Here is a 13,096-nt window from a genome sequence, read left to right as displayed (position 1 = left end):
ACAGAATTATTTTCATATTTATACTTAAAGTCACAACTGAATTGTTAGTGTTAAGTGTAACACAGAGAAACCTGATTCCAGCAAAGAAGGAATGCTGCAGTTCACTTAACTAGAGATATCTATAACAAGGTTAAATTTCTATCTAAAATAAAAATCTCAGTGCATTTCAATGACAAGTTGCACTGAGTTCTATAAGAAGATAAATCTAGACCTCCCAAAATTAAGTTAAAAATTTATTTCAGTTTTCAGTTCTTGATTCTTCCTTAAACTTCTTTCTTCCCCTTTTTGCTCATTCTGATTAGTACTTTTATATGTAAATATCTCTCATAGTTTCTCTGCTTAGAGTAATAGGAAACTAATTCCAGCTCAAGAAAAATTTTCCACGCAAAAGCAAATTTTCAAGGCTCTGTCTTAAGCATGCCTCTAACATACTTCTCCTGGCTGGTAGTGATAACAGATTTGACATCCAAATGACAGTAATGCCACAGTGGGCTTGTGAAACAAGGTCAAAGAGTTAAAAAATCAATAATAGAATATTGCCAGAGTTTTCAGGGAAAGTAACTTAAATATGTTTATCAAAAAAACATGACCTAATTCTGGCCAGAGTAATACCTGGGTTTCAGGTATTAGATCATCTGACTTGAGTAGTAAAAGGTTGTAAAAGTAGGCTGAGAGAAGAGGGATGGTTTATAAACATGTTGTGACATTGGTTAATTAAAAAATTAACTGCTTGGGAAAGGTTGTCACATTTTTATACACATTTTCCCTGCCCAGTAGCAGAAGAATGGACTGAACAACCTCTTGAGGATTCGCCTCGCTCTATTTTCTGACATCAGTATTTGAATATGATAAAGGAAAAAGTCATTCATAGTAGCAGAGACATTAACCAGAAGTTTACCATTTCGATTTTATTTCGCATTTAGAACATACGGGCAAATAACCAGTGCTTAGGTATGCTATTCACATACTGATTTCTTTTTAATAACACTTAAAATTTCAGTCTTCTGTATTTGTTACTGCCTTGGATAGCAGTAGATGAATGAGCCAAAACAGAATGGCAACTCATAAAGAAACGTATCACAATTGCCAGTGTAAGTATATACCATCTGTATTAACCTTTACAAAATTCTTTACAATTTCCCAGGATGTCTTATTTTCAGCATTTAGGGAAGCAGAGTAGCCCAAAGGACACGTTAGTTTACTAGTGGGAGATAAAATTCAGATAAAGACATCGTTACATTGAAGAGAGCAAGAAGATACAACTGCGAGTAATGATCCTGATTTTAATATCACTTAAGGTATTATTTGGGCAAGGAAGGAGCTTTCAGAATATAAAACTCTTTAGCAGTCAGGAGGAAACAGGAGAACTGAAATAAAAGGACTCTGTCCTCCTATTTCCATAATTTGAAAACCACTGTGATGGCAACAGAAGTATATCAAACCTCACAATTTCAGGGAAAGTGTCGTAACTCCAAAAGAACTAAGTATAGCTTGTAAGTAATTTTCCGTATCGTCACCGAGTCTACAAAACAGTGAAAAAAGAATCACATGGGAACTACCTTTCCCAAAGGATTTCCAGAATTTGAACAACTATAAATTCCTTGAGTTGGTGTCCAAAATATGATCTTAGGTCATTACAATGGTTATCACTATGAGTAAAAAAATGCATCTATCAAAACTGTCATTAATTTGCATATCAGAGACCACAGTCAATTTACAGTGATTGAATAACAATTTGGACATTTCTGTATCCAAGCTGCTCATTACTATGAAAAAAAAATTATCCACTTCTTTTGTGAGTTTTGCTAACATCACATAGATGAGGAAAGTAAATTAATTATCATAACACCTTTCTCCATAGAAGTGTGTATCTTGTAGACTTTGGCAGTCTTTAATAAAATGTAACCACTTAAACAGTATATAAATAGATCAGACAGAAAACTAGTAAATTAGGTCTGAGCAGGCATCGTTCTTACTGAAATCACAGGCAGAAAAAGGACAAGGTCAGGCCTTACAATCCTGTAACAAGCAACAACACTGACAATATGTTGGTATAACCATATTGATTTCAATAACTATATTTTTGATTTATGCTGTTGTCAGCTCACAAGCAAGTCTACACACATTTTCATGTCCACTTCAGTTTAAACAAAGCCCACTGACAGAGCTGTCAGCACCAGCAGCTATTTCACACCTCTGCTGTGGACTGCTCAGTGCAAGAGTGACCTCACTAAGCCACCAGCAAGACTTAGTACTAACATACTATCATACCAACATATGTTAGTAAAAAGTGGGTGTAACTTTTCAACAAGCAGCTGCTGAGATAAAAGACAGTCTCATGCCTGCGAAAAATTCAAGTAAAATGTGCAATGACTGAATTTGCTTCAGAGATTTCTAATTTGGAGAATTTAAACCTCAGTCCCAGATGGTGAATCATTCATAAAATTATCTTCATTGACATCCTTAACATCAGTTTATCATAATATCCCTTTCTTCATTGGTTATTATATCTATGCAATCAATGGCTATTACAGCTTTTAGTTTGGTTTTTAAAATACTTAATAATTACTGCAGTGACATCCTTTTTCCTGTCTGTGACACTGGGCTTTTACTTTCTGTGTGCTGAATTAATGACATTAATTATCCTTTGCCTTGACAACACAGAATTTCTGCCCAAGGGCTTCCTCAAACAAGGAGGAGAGTAAGATCAATTAAAACAAATACAATGAATTTAATGTCTCTTGAAGACAAATGGTCAGCTGTAATACATATGGCATACTGAAGATCTAGATCCCACTTTTGACTTGAATAAAATCACTTCAAGTTTAGACTCACGTGATCAGAATTAGGCCAGTTACATGTTTTAAAGCCTCAGGGCAAAATTTGGGTGAAATTTACATATTTAGTTTGGAAACAAATCAGTTAAATGAATAATAAAAACTTCATTTCTACACTACTGAATCTACTAATCCTCATAATCCATGCCTACTATGGGGAAAATCTGAGACAATCTCTTGATTTCCCACTTTGGAAGTGCAGTAACTCACCTGCTGCTAAATGCCTCTAAAGACAAAGGTTGCTGAAAGAACAGTCTCTATGTTTAAGAACACAGATCTTGTGGGATTACACATATGCAAACATAAAGTATTTACAAACATCTGCAAACTTGAGTGTGTGTCATTGCCCCTGAGCAACACACATCAATTCTCAAGTGTGAATTCTGCAAATGCAAAAAACCAGATATGCATTTCTAAGTGAAAAAAGGCAGTTTTAGAGAAACAAAGTGAAGAGGCAGCCCATGAAAATCAAGCCCAAAAGACCATGTAACACAAGAAATAATTTTGTATATTACTACCAAAGTTGGATTTTCTGTTTGATCTGCAATTACCAGTTGCCCTCTGAGAAGAAAAATTTTGCTTCCAAGTATTAATATCATTGCACAAATGTAGATTTCTAGTATGCAAATAGTGCACAAATGCAGAACCTTGTGTGGATGGATGACAATTTGTATCTACATGTTCAAAAAGACAACAGAAGAAATTACAAATGTTATGAGAAGTATGGAATTATGATAGTATAACGTCAGTCACATACAAGCATTAAAATGTTAATGGACTGCTTGGGCAATCCACGTACCTCATACAAAAGCAGTGAAGCTGTTTTCTAAGTAGGAGCAAAATAATTGATTCCCCCGACCCCAAGATTATTTTAGACATTTTCTGTCATGTTGGATTTCTGGACTGAAGACAATGATGATATCCATTTAAATCATTGTCGTTCTTTCATGCAGTGTGACATAAATGATATGAGACATCTCAACAAGATACAGCAGACCAGAAAACTGTACCAGGGGCTTCACATGAACTCAGTCTCAGCTCCCCATCACAAAATAAATTCCGTGCTTTCCTGCAAAATTTTTATATAATGAGGAATTACATTATTGTTTCTGTTCCCCAAACACAATTAAGTGTAGCACATCTTTAGTAACTAATATTTCATTAGAACCCGTAAAACTCAGAAGGTAAACAACTGCATTCTTCATATACTAATTTAGATTGGGCGGGGCGTAGGGGCGAAATTTACCTCACCAGTGTGACCATTAGCATACCCAAATCATACTAGGACCTCTAATATAACATTGATGCAGTGCCACAGTATTTTGAGGAGTAAAAAGGGTGGTTGTTATAGAGTATATTCTTCTATCAAATACTGTGTAAATGGCTAATTAAATTAAGGTTGTTCTGATGCTGCACTGACCTGAGTATAGTCTTTATTATAGCATTGAGGACTGACACTTCTGAGAGTAGGCCTGGCCAAAACAAGATAAATTTTATGAAAGTTTTTGAGATTCCAGTATTATTTCGATCACAAAATGGAAACAATTTTAAGGGGTTGTGGATTTTTTAGAAAAAACAAGACAGCCTAAACGTTGGGGGATCACAATACATCAAGTCCTTTCCCTGAACCAGGGCCTCGCACGTTCCAGTCAAAGAGTTACTGTTTAGCTGTTCATCATGCTTTTTCCCACCCCACCCCCTTCTCTTATTTTTATCCATCTTCATTCCTTGGAAAGTGTTCACATGAAGGTTTGATGATGAAAATATGGTCAAAACAGCTGCATTTATGCAAGAGTTTAAGTTTCCAAAAATTAGCGTCTTGAAGTTGAAAAGGGTTTTGTCAAGGTTCTCTCAGCCTCCCCTACATATCCCACTTGAGAACTGTGACTATCCTAAAACTTCCCGGGGAAATGGAACTTATATTTTCATAGTAAGGTTAGGTAAGGGCTGCTATTGCATCCCTGAAAACTGAAAGGTCTTGTAAAAGGAAGAAAAACCCTGTTCTAAGACAGAAGCCTTAGGGTTCTTATTCATGTCTGTCTATTTGAGACTCTCTATTGAACCAGTCACATCCAATTAATGAGTTATGTTTAAAAGATGTAAGCTACAATGATAGCTTAGTACCCTAACAGCTTTGGCTTCTATAAGCCCACCACATCTTATTATTCCCAGGATAATAGTAAAGCTAGCATTGACTGGAAGTTTTTAGGTTGTTTATTCTTCAAATAAAACACTGCCCAGGAGCTAAAGAAGAGAGATCAGCAGAAATGTTGTGGTATCAATATAGTCCAATTTGTGTAGTGCATAATTATTGTATTAGGGTCCACGATTTTGAGTTTTTTCCTCTCAAAAGATCCAGATGAATCAGATAGCTCTTAAACCATTCAAAGGACAGGCTTGTTTTGACTAGCCAGAAAGAAAGAAACAGGAGACAATATTGTTTTGGTGAAGAAACATAAGACAGACCAGAAAATTTATTGAGTAGTTTTCATGGCAATGAAAGAGCAAAACTTGTATTGGTGTGAGCAGATTGAAATTGTCTTTTATAAAACAGGTCTGATACTAACTCAGTGTTAAGGGTGTTCTTTTTCTATGTTTACATTTACAAGAGCCCACCATTTAGTATGAATTAGGTAGAAAAAAAAGCTTCAGTCCATGGCTGGCAAGGGTGAGTTTGACAGTGGCTGCACTAGAATGAGGAACCTGGTGCCCTGGAGACTCAGTAATGCCCAAACACATATTGATGCTAATCTCTCCTCACCTCCAGCTGGCTGGCAGTAGTCTTCATATTATTATGCAAAGCCATGTGTTATTGGAAAAATAGGGTTATTCCTCCTCTTGAAAGTATGGATGTATTCACTCTTGTTTATTTGTTAGCTTTAGCAAAAGTGGATTTGTTTTTATGGTTGTTCTTTCAACCTTTAGGGAGATTAAACCCCTAAACACATCTTTTTTTTTTCAGATCACTTTCATATGTGATACGCAGAAAGGGATCAAATAAAACTTAAGCCATTAGTAGTAAAGGATTCACTTTTACTATTGTAACATGTGTAAGAATCCAGCAAGCCTACCTCTCACATCTGTGATTTTGGTAATAAGGAAAGGTATATGCAAAAAACTTGCATTTTAATTTTTACTTGAGACACAAGCCTTAAAAATCTCATCTATGTATATTTTCAGGAAACTAGCATTTTTAGGAGTATAAATGCAGTAAATCCTGTGAAAACGCACAACATAAAAAGGCAGTTAAGAAAATTATTAATGGTAAAATGTAAAAGTGTACCTGTTCTAAAGTGCTTCCTACAGAAATCCAATATGTCACATTATTTTAATAAGTTCTGCCAAAAAGTCTGGAAATATACAACCAAACTCTCTTAAAACATCCACCTAGGAATTATTTGCTGCTCCAAAAACTATCTAAAGCAATTTTCAGCCCTGCAATTAAACCAGGTTTCATTTCCTTTTTGTTTTCTTTTTAATCCTCTCTTGGCAGAGATAGAGGGTTTATAACTTTTAGAGAAAAATGTCAGGATGAAAATAAGATACAGAAATACAGACTATTTAAAGACAATCTATTGCAGATTGCAACAGTCCTGACTTGTAGTTGCTAGTGCATCAGTAATATCAGGGTGACAGCTTAGCAAACATTTCACATGGATGGTTTCACAAAGAACTCAGTCATAATAATACACATCGCAAACCCTCCAAAAGCTCTGATGTTATGTGTTTACAGGAAATGCTAGTCAAACATAATCTAGATAGATAGAAATGCTGCTATGAACAGGATCATTTACCTCTCTTCCGTTATCATACATTTTGTTAAAATGATGGATTAACGTCACTTCACTTCTCCCCCCCACCCCCCACCTCCCCTTCTCACACACGTACACACACATTTAGAGTCTGGTCTTCTGCATTAAAATTCTCATGCCAGAAAATTTCTGAATATGTAACATGAAGTGGTTCTGACAAGGGTGTTTTTTTGAAAGATTTTAAGTTCACCAACTGATTATAACAGTGAATATAACAATCTTTTTTTTGCTTTTCCTATTTCATTTTTTCTTTTCCAATCACATGAAATACAAAAAGTATGAGAAGTTACCAACACAGGGCTTACAACAGTGAAGAGCAACCAATTAGAAAATTTAGAATAAAATGAGATTTAGAATAAATAGATGTTAATTATATAGCGTGGGGTTTTTTATAAACTAGACAGATTTGTAGTGGAATGCATTCATAACATCATTTAGCATTATCAATTTACCTCAAAATATCATTCAACATCACAGTTGAAAACATGTTACATTCCACAGTAAGGAAAGAAAATGGTGATTGAAATTCCATTTTTCATTTTGGATAACTTCCAATTAAAATATTGCAGTGAACATGTTTCTAAAAGTTACCTGAGGAGAACTGACACTGTAGAGATGCAGTAAAACAGTCCTGGACACATGGCAATCATTTCACCCATTTGCTAACTCATTGTACTTTCAGAATGACTGTTATCAATCTTGCCTTTTTTTCTGTTTTAATTACTGATGAATACATTTAATATTTTCAGTTTGTTCTCTTAATGCTCTCAAAAGATTAAATTTTAAAGACCACTTCCTCCATAAAACCACAGAATCACAGAATCATTAAGGTTAGAAAGGACTTCTAAGATCAAGTCCAACCACTAACCCAACACCACCATGCCCACTAAACCATGTCTCAAAGCACCAGATCCACAGGTTTTTTGAACACTTCCAGAGATGGTGACTCCACCACCTCCCTGGGCAGCCTGTTCCAATGCCTGACCAATCTCTCAGTAAAGAAATTTTTCCTAATATCCAATCTAAACCTGCCCTGGCACAACTTGAGGCCATTTCTTCTCGTCCTATCTCTGGTTACTTGGAAGAAGAGACCAACACCCACCTCACCACAATATTCAAGAAATGTTCACTTTTTCATTAGATGCCATAAAAATATATGAGTTCATAGGGACCAGAGGGTCATTGCTGTTCCACTTATCAGCTCTGAATATGAATACTCTGGAAGTTCTCTGTAGGGAAGCTGAAAAACATATCAGCACTGAAATTTTCCAGAAAGGACTGAGAAGAAAGGTTTTCCTTACAGAACTTTTTCAAAATTGTTGGTCACAAAAAGCAATTTGAGGTCAGTTTTATAAGAACAACAGATGTTTCTGCCCTTTGAAAAATCACACCCTAAATGTCACTGTTAATATTGTAAATTTTTAGCACTTCGGTTTTAGCCGTTTTATTGCATCTTGTGTGATTCTTAAACTTTGTCTAAATATTATATTGTTCTAAAACAATTCTAAGATTTTCCAAATAATTTATCATATATAGCAATGTGCTATATAGAATAATGCATTTGTTCATATCTCCAAGATATATCCACATTTCTAAAAGCTGGAATTTAAAGAACTATAAATAAAAGGTAGGTTTTACTATAATGAATGTATTTTAAACAATGGCTCTTCTCACAGATTTTAATGAACTTCAATTTTAATAAACTACACTTTTCCTTATTAAGAGACAATATTCTTAATAAGGACTGAGGGACGATAAGATTCAAAGAAAGTAGAATGAGCTAAACATGGTTTCTGTCTTAAAGTGGGCGGAGGGAAAAGCCACAAAATTCAAGGCCAATTAGGTCCATTTCAGTTCCTAAAAAGTGGCAGAACAAATAATCAAACACTCTCTGAGCACTTACAAGATGAGAAAGATACTAAGATAAGTAACAGTGACAGCGGATTCACCAAAAATAAGCTGTGTCAAAATAATCTCTTTTTTTTTTCCCATGATAAGAAAATAGGCCTTTAGGATAGAGGAAAAGCAGTTGCATTGTCATCTAGCTTCACTTTAGAAAGCCTTCTGATGCTCTCACGTGATATTTTGATACGCAAACTAGGGAAACACTGCCTGGATAGACTACCAGATGTAGTTATTAACAGTTATTTGTCAGGCTGGACAAGAGTTTGCAGTACTGTTCCACAGGGGTCTGAGCGAATTCATAGTTTCCTTTAACAGTCTAGATAAAGAGATCAAAAGTATGGTTATTACATCTGGAAGATGACACCATGCTGAGAGACCTGCAAACATATTGCATCAAAGTGATCTCAACAAACTGAAGAACTCTGAAGAAAATTCAGTGCAATAAGGGCAAGATCTACATTTCGTGGTAGAAAAATTAACGACATTGTTGCAGAATGGGAATGACTTGGTAGAGAGCAACAGTATCCCATGGGTACCAGTGGCTCTAACCATCACAAGCTGAACATGACAATATTTTATGCAAAACGGGTATTTTGAGATGTATAAAGAAATTATTTTCTGTTAAGCATGGGCGAGCACTCTGCCATCCCATTCAACACCAGCAAGGCCTTAGCTGAAATATTATATCTCATTTTGAGAATGGAATTTTAGGAAGGACATGGAACAGCAAAAGAAGCTTCAGAGGAGAGATTAAGAAAAAACCTACAGTAAGTAATTAAAGGAACCAGATCTGCTGAGTCCAGAGAAAAAAAGACTGAGGAACAATATGATATTAAAAAATGTAAAAAGGTAGGAATAATGACAACGCAAAAAACTCTTATCCTTGTCCACTGTGGATGAGTTTAAAATAAGCTGAAAATTTAAGATCATTATTCCAAGCCATGGAATAACAACTTTCATTTGCAAGAATGAAGACTTAAATTAAACCTAAGGAAAAACTCTCTAGCAGAAGGCACTGAAGCAATGGATTGCCTGCAAGGGCTGTGAAATCCCTGTAGCAGGTTTTTTTCAAGAACAGGCTGGACAAGCATCTGTCAGCAGTGACAACAGTGTGGTTAATCCTGGCTTTGGCAGTAGGATAGAACTGATAACTCTTCAGAATCACTTCTAAATTTATTTTATACTATTTTTATGATCCTATACTGGTTGCTAATGATCTGTCACTACACAAGTAGAAGCTTATGGACTAAGTCGCAGCGTACAATATATAGTAACATACTTTTAAGAGCTATCTGTAAAACTAACACATATGCTTGACTTTTGGTGAAACTTGACCAGAGCATTTACTCAAGTTCTGAAAATATGAAAATCATTAAATGAGTGCCTGAATTTTAAATATAGACATAAGGGGTAACAATGTAAATCTAAAACCATATATAACAGGTTGCTACTAAAGAACAAAACTGATGGGCAGTTAAAAGTGTCGTTTTTCCTTAGACTAACGTTCATACATTACAGCTTAATGTACTGTAATAATGATTCCATTAGAAACAGACAAACAAAAAAAAATCCCAACAACAAAAACAAAATCCTAAACCAACCAAACCACCAACCAAAACCATAAAAACACCACCAACAACAAATCAAAACCAAAACTTTTTTTTTCAGTTTTAAATATTTGGAGACTCACAATATTATGTATCTAGAGTGGAAGCAGAAATGTTCCACTTTTCATGTCAGAAACCTGTCTGACCAGTTTTAAAAGTGATTCTGAACCAGATTTCAGTCATAACCACACTGCTAACTCAAACACCTTCATGTCTGAGGTGAGCCCAGGGGAAACATGTAAGTCTGCACAAGTAGTGATTTAGTTTTGCATTAGAACTTAAGGCTAAAAAGCATACATCTGAGATCCATAGGAATTTTGAATTAAATTATGTCCCTCTTTTTTCCTCATCTTTTGAGATGAGAAATATTGAGCATTATGGAGAACATATCAGTTTGATGTTCTCCCTTCCAACAACAGAGCCTGTGTCCTTCTCTTTTAGAAGATGAACTCCTCAAGCCTGCAGATAACGGTGACTGAAAAAATATCCAAGAACTTCTGAAACTGTCACATCTTCACTGTGCTCCTAGTGCTGGATTTGCAGTAGGTAAGGAGCCATAAGGCAGGTTGCTCAAAGCAGAAGCAGTAATTTACAGCTGCTGTTTCCTCCTCTGTTCTTTCATTGGGATCTCTACTCATGTCTCATCCTTTCGATGTCCTTTAACAGCAGATTGAGTACAATTCGGTTTAGTGATCAGCACCTGTCATTTCAGAACCCCATTTCTTCAAGTAAGTTAATAAAAAAATACATCTTTAACTCTGTATAAAGTCCTTCAGTTGTAAATACGGAGCAGATAACAACTTTTAAAAAAAAAAAATGTTTGTCAATTGAAATCATATAATGATCTCTAGCACTTATATCTCATATCTAGTGTTAATACATAAATCTTTTTTTTCTTAAATCTTCCCAAAAGAAAAGTTATTCAGACCATTACTTCCAGGAAGATTCTTATATTGTCAAAATTATTTCAATTTGTTTGCAGGAGTAGTTATTATTAGACTTAAAGTCCATCTTTATTACATTTCTGCCAACTGAGTGCTACTTACAATTCCATTAAGGCGACCACTAACAAAGCAGTTAGGCACATGCTTAACTTTATGTGGACAGTGGCACTAAATTCAACAAGTCAACAGATGATTTTCTTGTTAACTGCAATTTTATGCCTTAAGGAAATTCTTAATTGCTTGCCTAAGGTTATAAACTTGATTTTTAAATCTGACTTAATATTATTTGATATTCCATAAGAAAAGCTTGAAATTAATTTTCCTCCAAGACCACTAAAAGATTTACCAGGTGAAATAAATGATCATGATAACATTATAACACTCAAGGACTGCACAACAAAAATACCACATACCAGCATCACTATGTCTCAACATTTCATCAGGAACACATCATAGGTAAAAATCTGAATATATTTACATAAATTACCTGATTGTTCCTGTAGAATAAAACCTCTAGCCTAGTCCATAAAGATACTGATCATGAAGAAGAATTAACTAGTTTGGTTCCATACAAATAAAAGTCCATTTAACAATGTCTTGTAATCTCTTGAGGTAATAATTACCAGATCATCTTCATATGCATGCAAAACTCTAATAAATATTACAGCAACATGGAAGAACCTTAAACCGGATGCAAACAGGAATGTCGATTTTTTTTCTTTCATCTATTAATGGAGTAAAAAAAGTCAAAGGAACAGGAATGTCAAGGCAGAGCACAGCTAACAGAGGCAAGCAGCAGACAGCAGCTTGCTCAGCATTTTTTGGGCTCTGCTTGTAAATCTTCTGTGAACGCCTTCTGGGAAGGCCAGGGACTCCTGGGAACTCCTGGAGGAACATCAAGGTGCCTGCTGCACCGGGGAAAGGCAGCTGCGGGGGGCTGTGACTTCTAGCAGCTTCTAACAAACCTGTTCCTCATCAAAGGGTGCTTTGAGCTTCAAGCTGACTCTGAGCAGGGAGAGCCAAGCACCCGTTCAGCGGGTGCTGGGAGAGGTGCACGTAAGGGCCAGCCCAGAGTGCAGTTCCAAGAGAAGCGGTTTCTGCAGAGGGTGCACAAAAGCTGGATAGAAACTGTGCTGCTGTGGGAAGTGTTCGTGTGCTCGGCGGTGGTGGTGGTGGTGGTGTGCTACAGAGTGCAGCTCCAGCACACATCTGAGTGACTACCCTGGGACATCAGAGGTTCAGACCAAGCTCCCGAGGGAGGATGCATCTCTGCGGGCCGCTTACTGAGGCTGGGGCCAGGGTCCGACGGGGTCCCTGCCTGTGGGAGGTGTGTGCTGGGGAGCATCCACATCACTGGGCAGAGGAGCTGTGCCAAAGGAGGGGCAGGAAGAATCTGTGCCCATTGCGTTCAGAAACGGAGGCTCCCAGGGTGTTGAAACCTGAGACTTTCCGTGGGAAGTGAAAGCTCCTTCTCTGACCAGCAACTACAGAACAGGCTCAGTGTGCTGGTAGTAGATGAGGTGCTGAGTCTAAGCAGCAGGTTGAGGGGGTGATCCTTCGCCTCTCCTGAGCACTGGTGAGACCACAGCTGGAGCGTGTGTCCAGTTCTGGGCTCCCCAGTAAAAAGAGAGACATCGACATACTGGAGTGAGTCCAACAAAGGGCCACAAAGATGATTAAGGGCTTGGAGCATCTGTCATAACAGATGAAGCTGAGAGAGCTGGGACTTTTCAGCTTGAAGAAGGGAAGGCTTGAGAGGCGGCTGTTATCAGTGTGTATAAAATATCTTATGGGGAAATAAAGAAGATGGAGCCAGACTCTTCTCAGCCATGTCCAGTGACAGGACAAGAGGCTATGGGCACATATCAAACGATAGAAAATTCTGTTTAAGCACAAGAAAAAGCTTTTTTAATGTGCAAGCAGCCAAACAGTGGAATAGGTTGCCCTGAGAGGTGGTGGAGTCTCCATCCCTGGAGGTATTCATTGTTCAA

The 13,096-nt window shown here is 36.8% G+C and overlaps 1 protein-coding gene across 1 annotated transcript in view; it reads right to left on the bottom strand.

Annotated features, from left to right (window-relative positions):
- The window catches only part of GRM8 (glutamate metabotropic receptor 8), a gene marked incomplete at both ends in the record, with an annotated part of 360,871 nt that overhangs the window by 104,072 nt on the left and 243,703 nt on the right, over positions 1–13,096 (bottom strand). The gene's annotated exons all lie outside the window — the stretch shown is intronic.

Source organism: Phaethon aethereus (assembly GCF_964289735.1).
Source record: "Phaethon aethereus genome assembly, chromosome: 1".
Taxonomy (NCBI): domain Eukaryota; kingdom Metazoa; phylum Chordata; class Aves; order Phaethontiformes; family Phaethontidae; genus Phaethon; species Phaethon aethereus.
The sequence above is the reverse complement of the archived record's forward strand: the minus strand, read 5'-3'. Positions and strand labels throughout refer to the sequence as shown.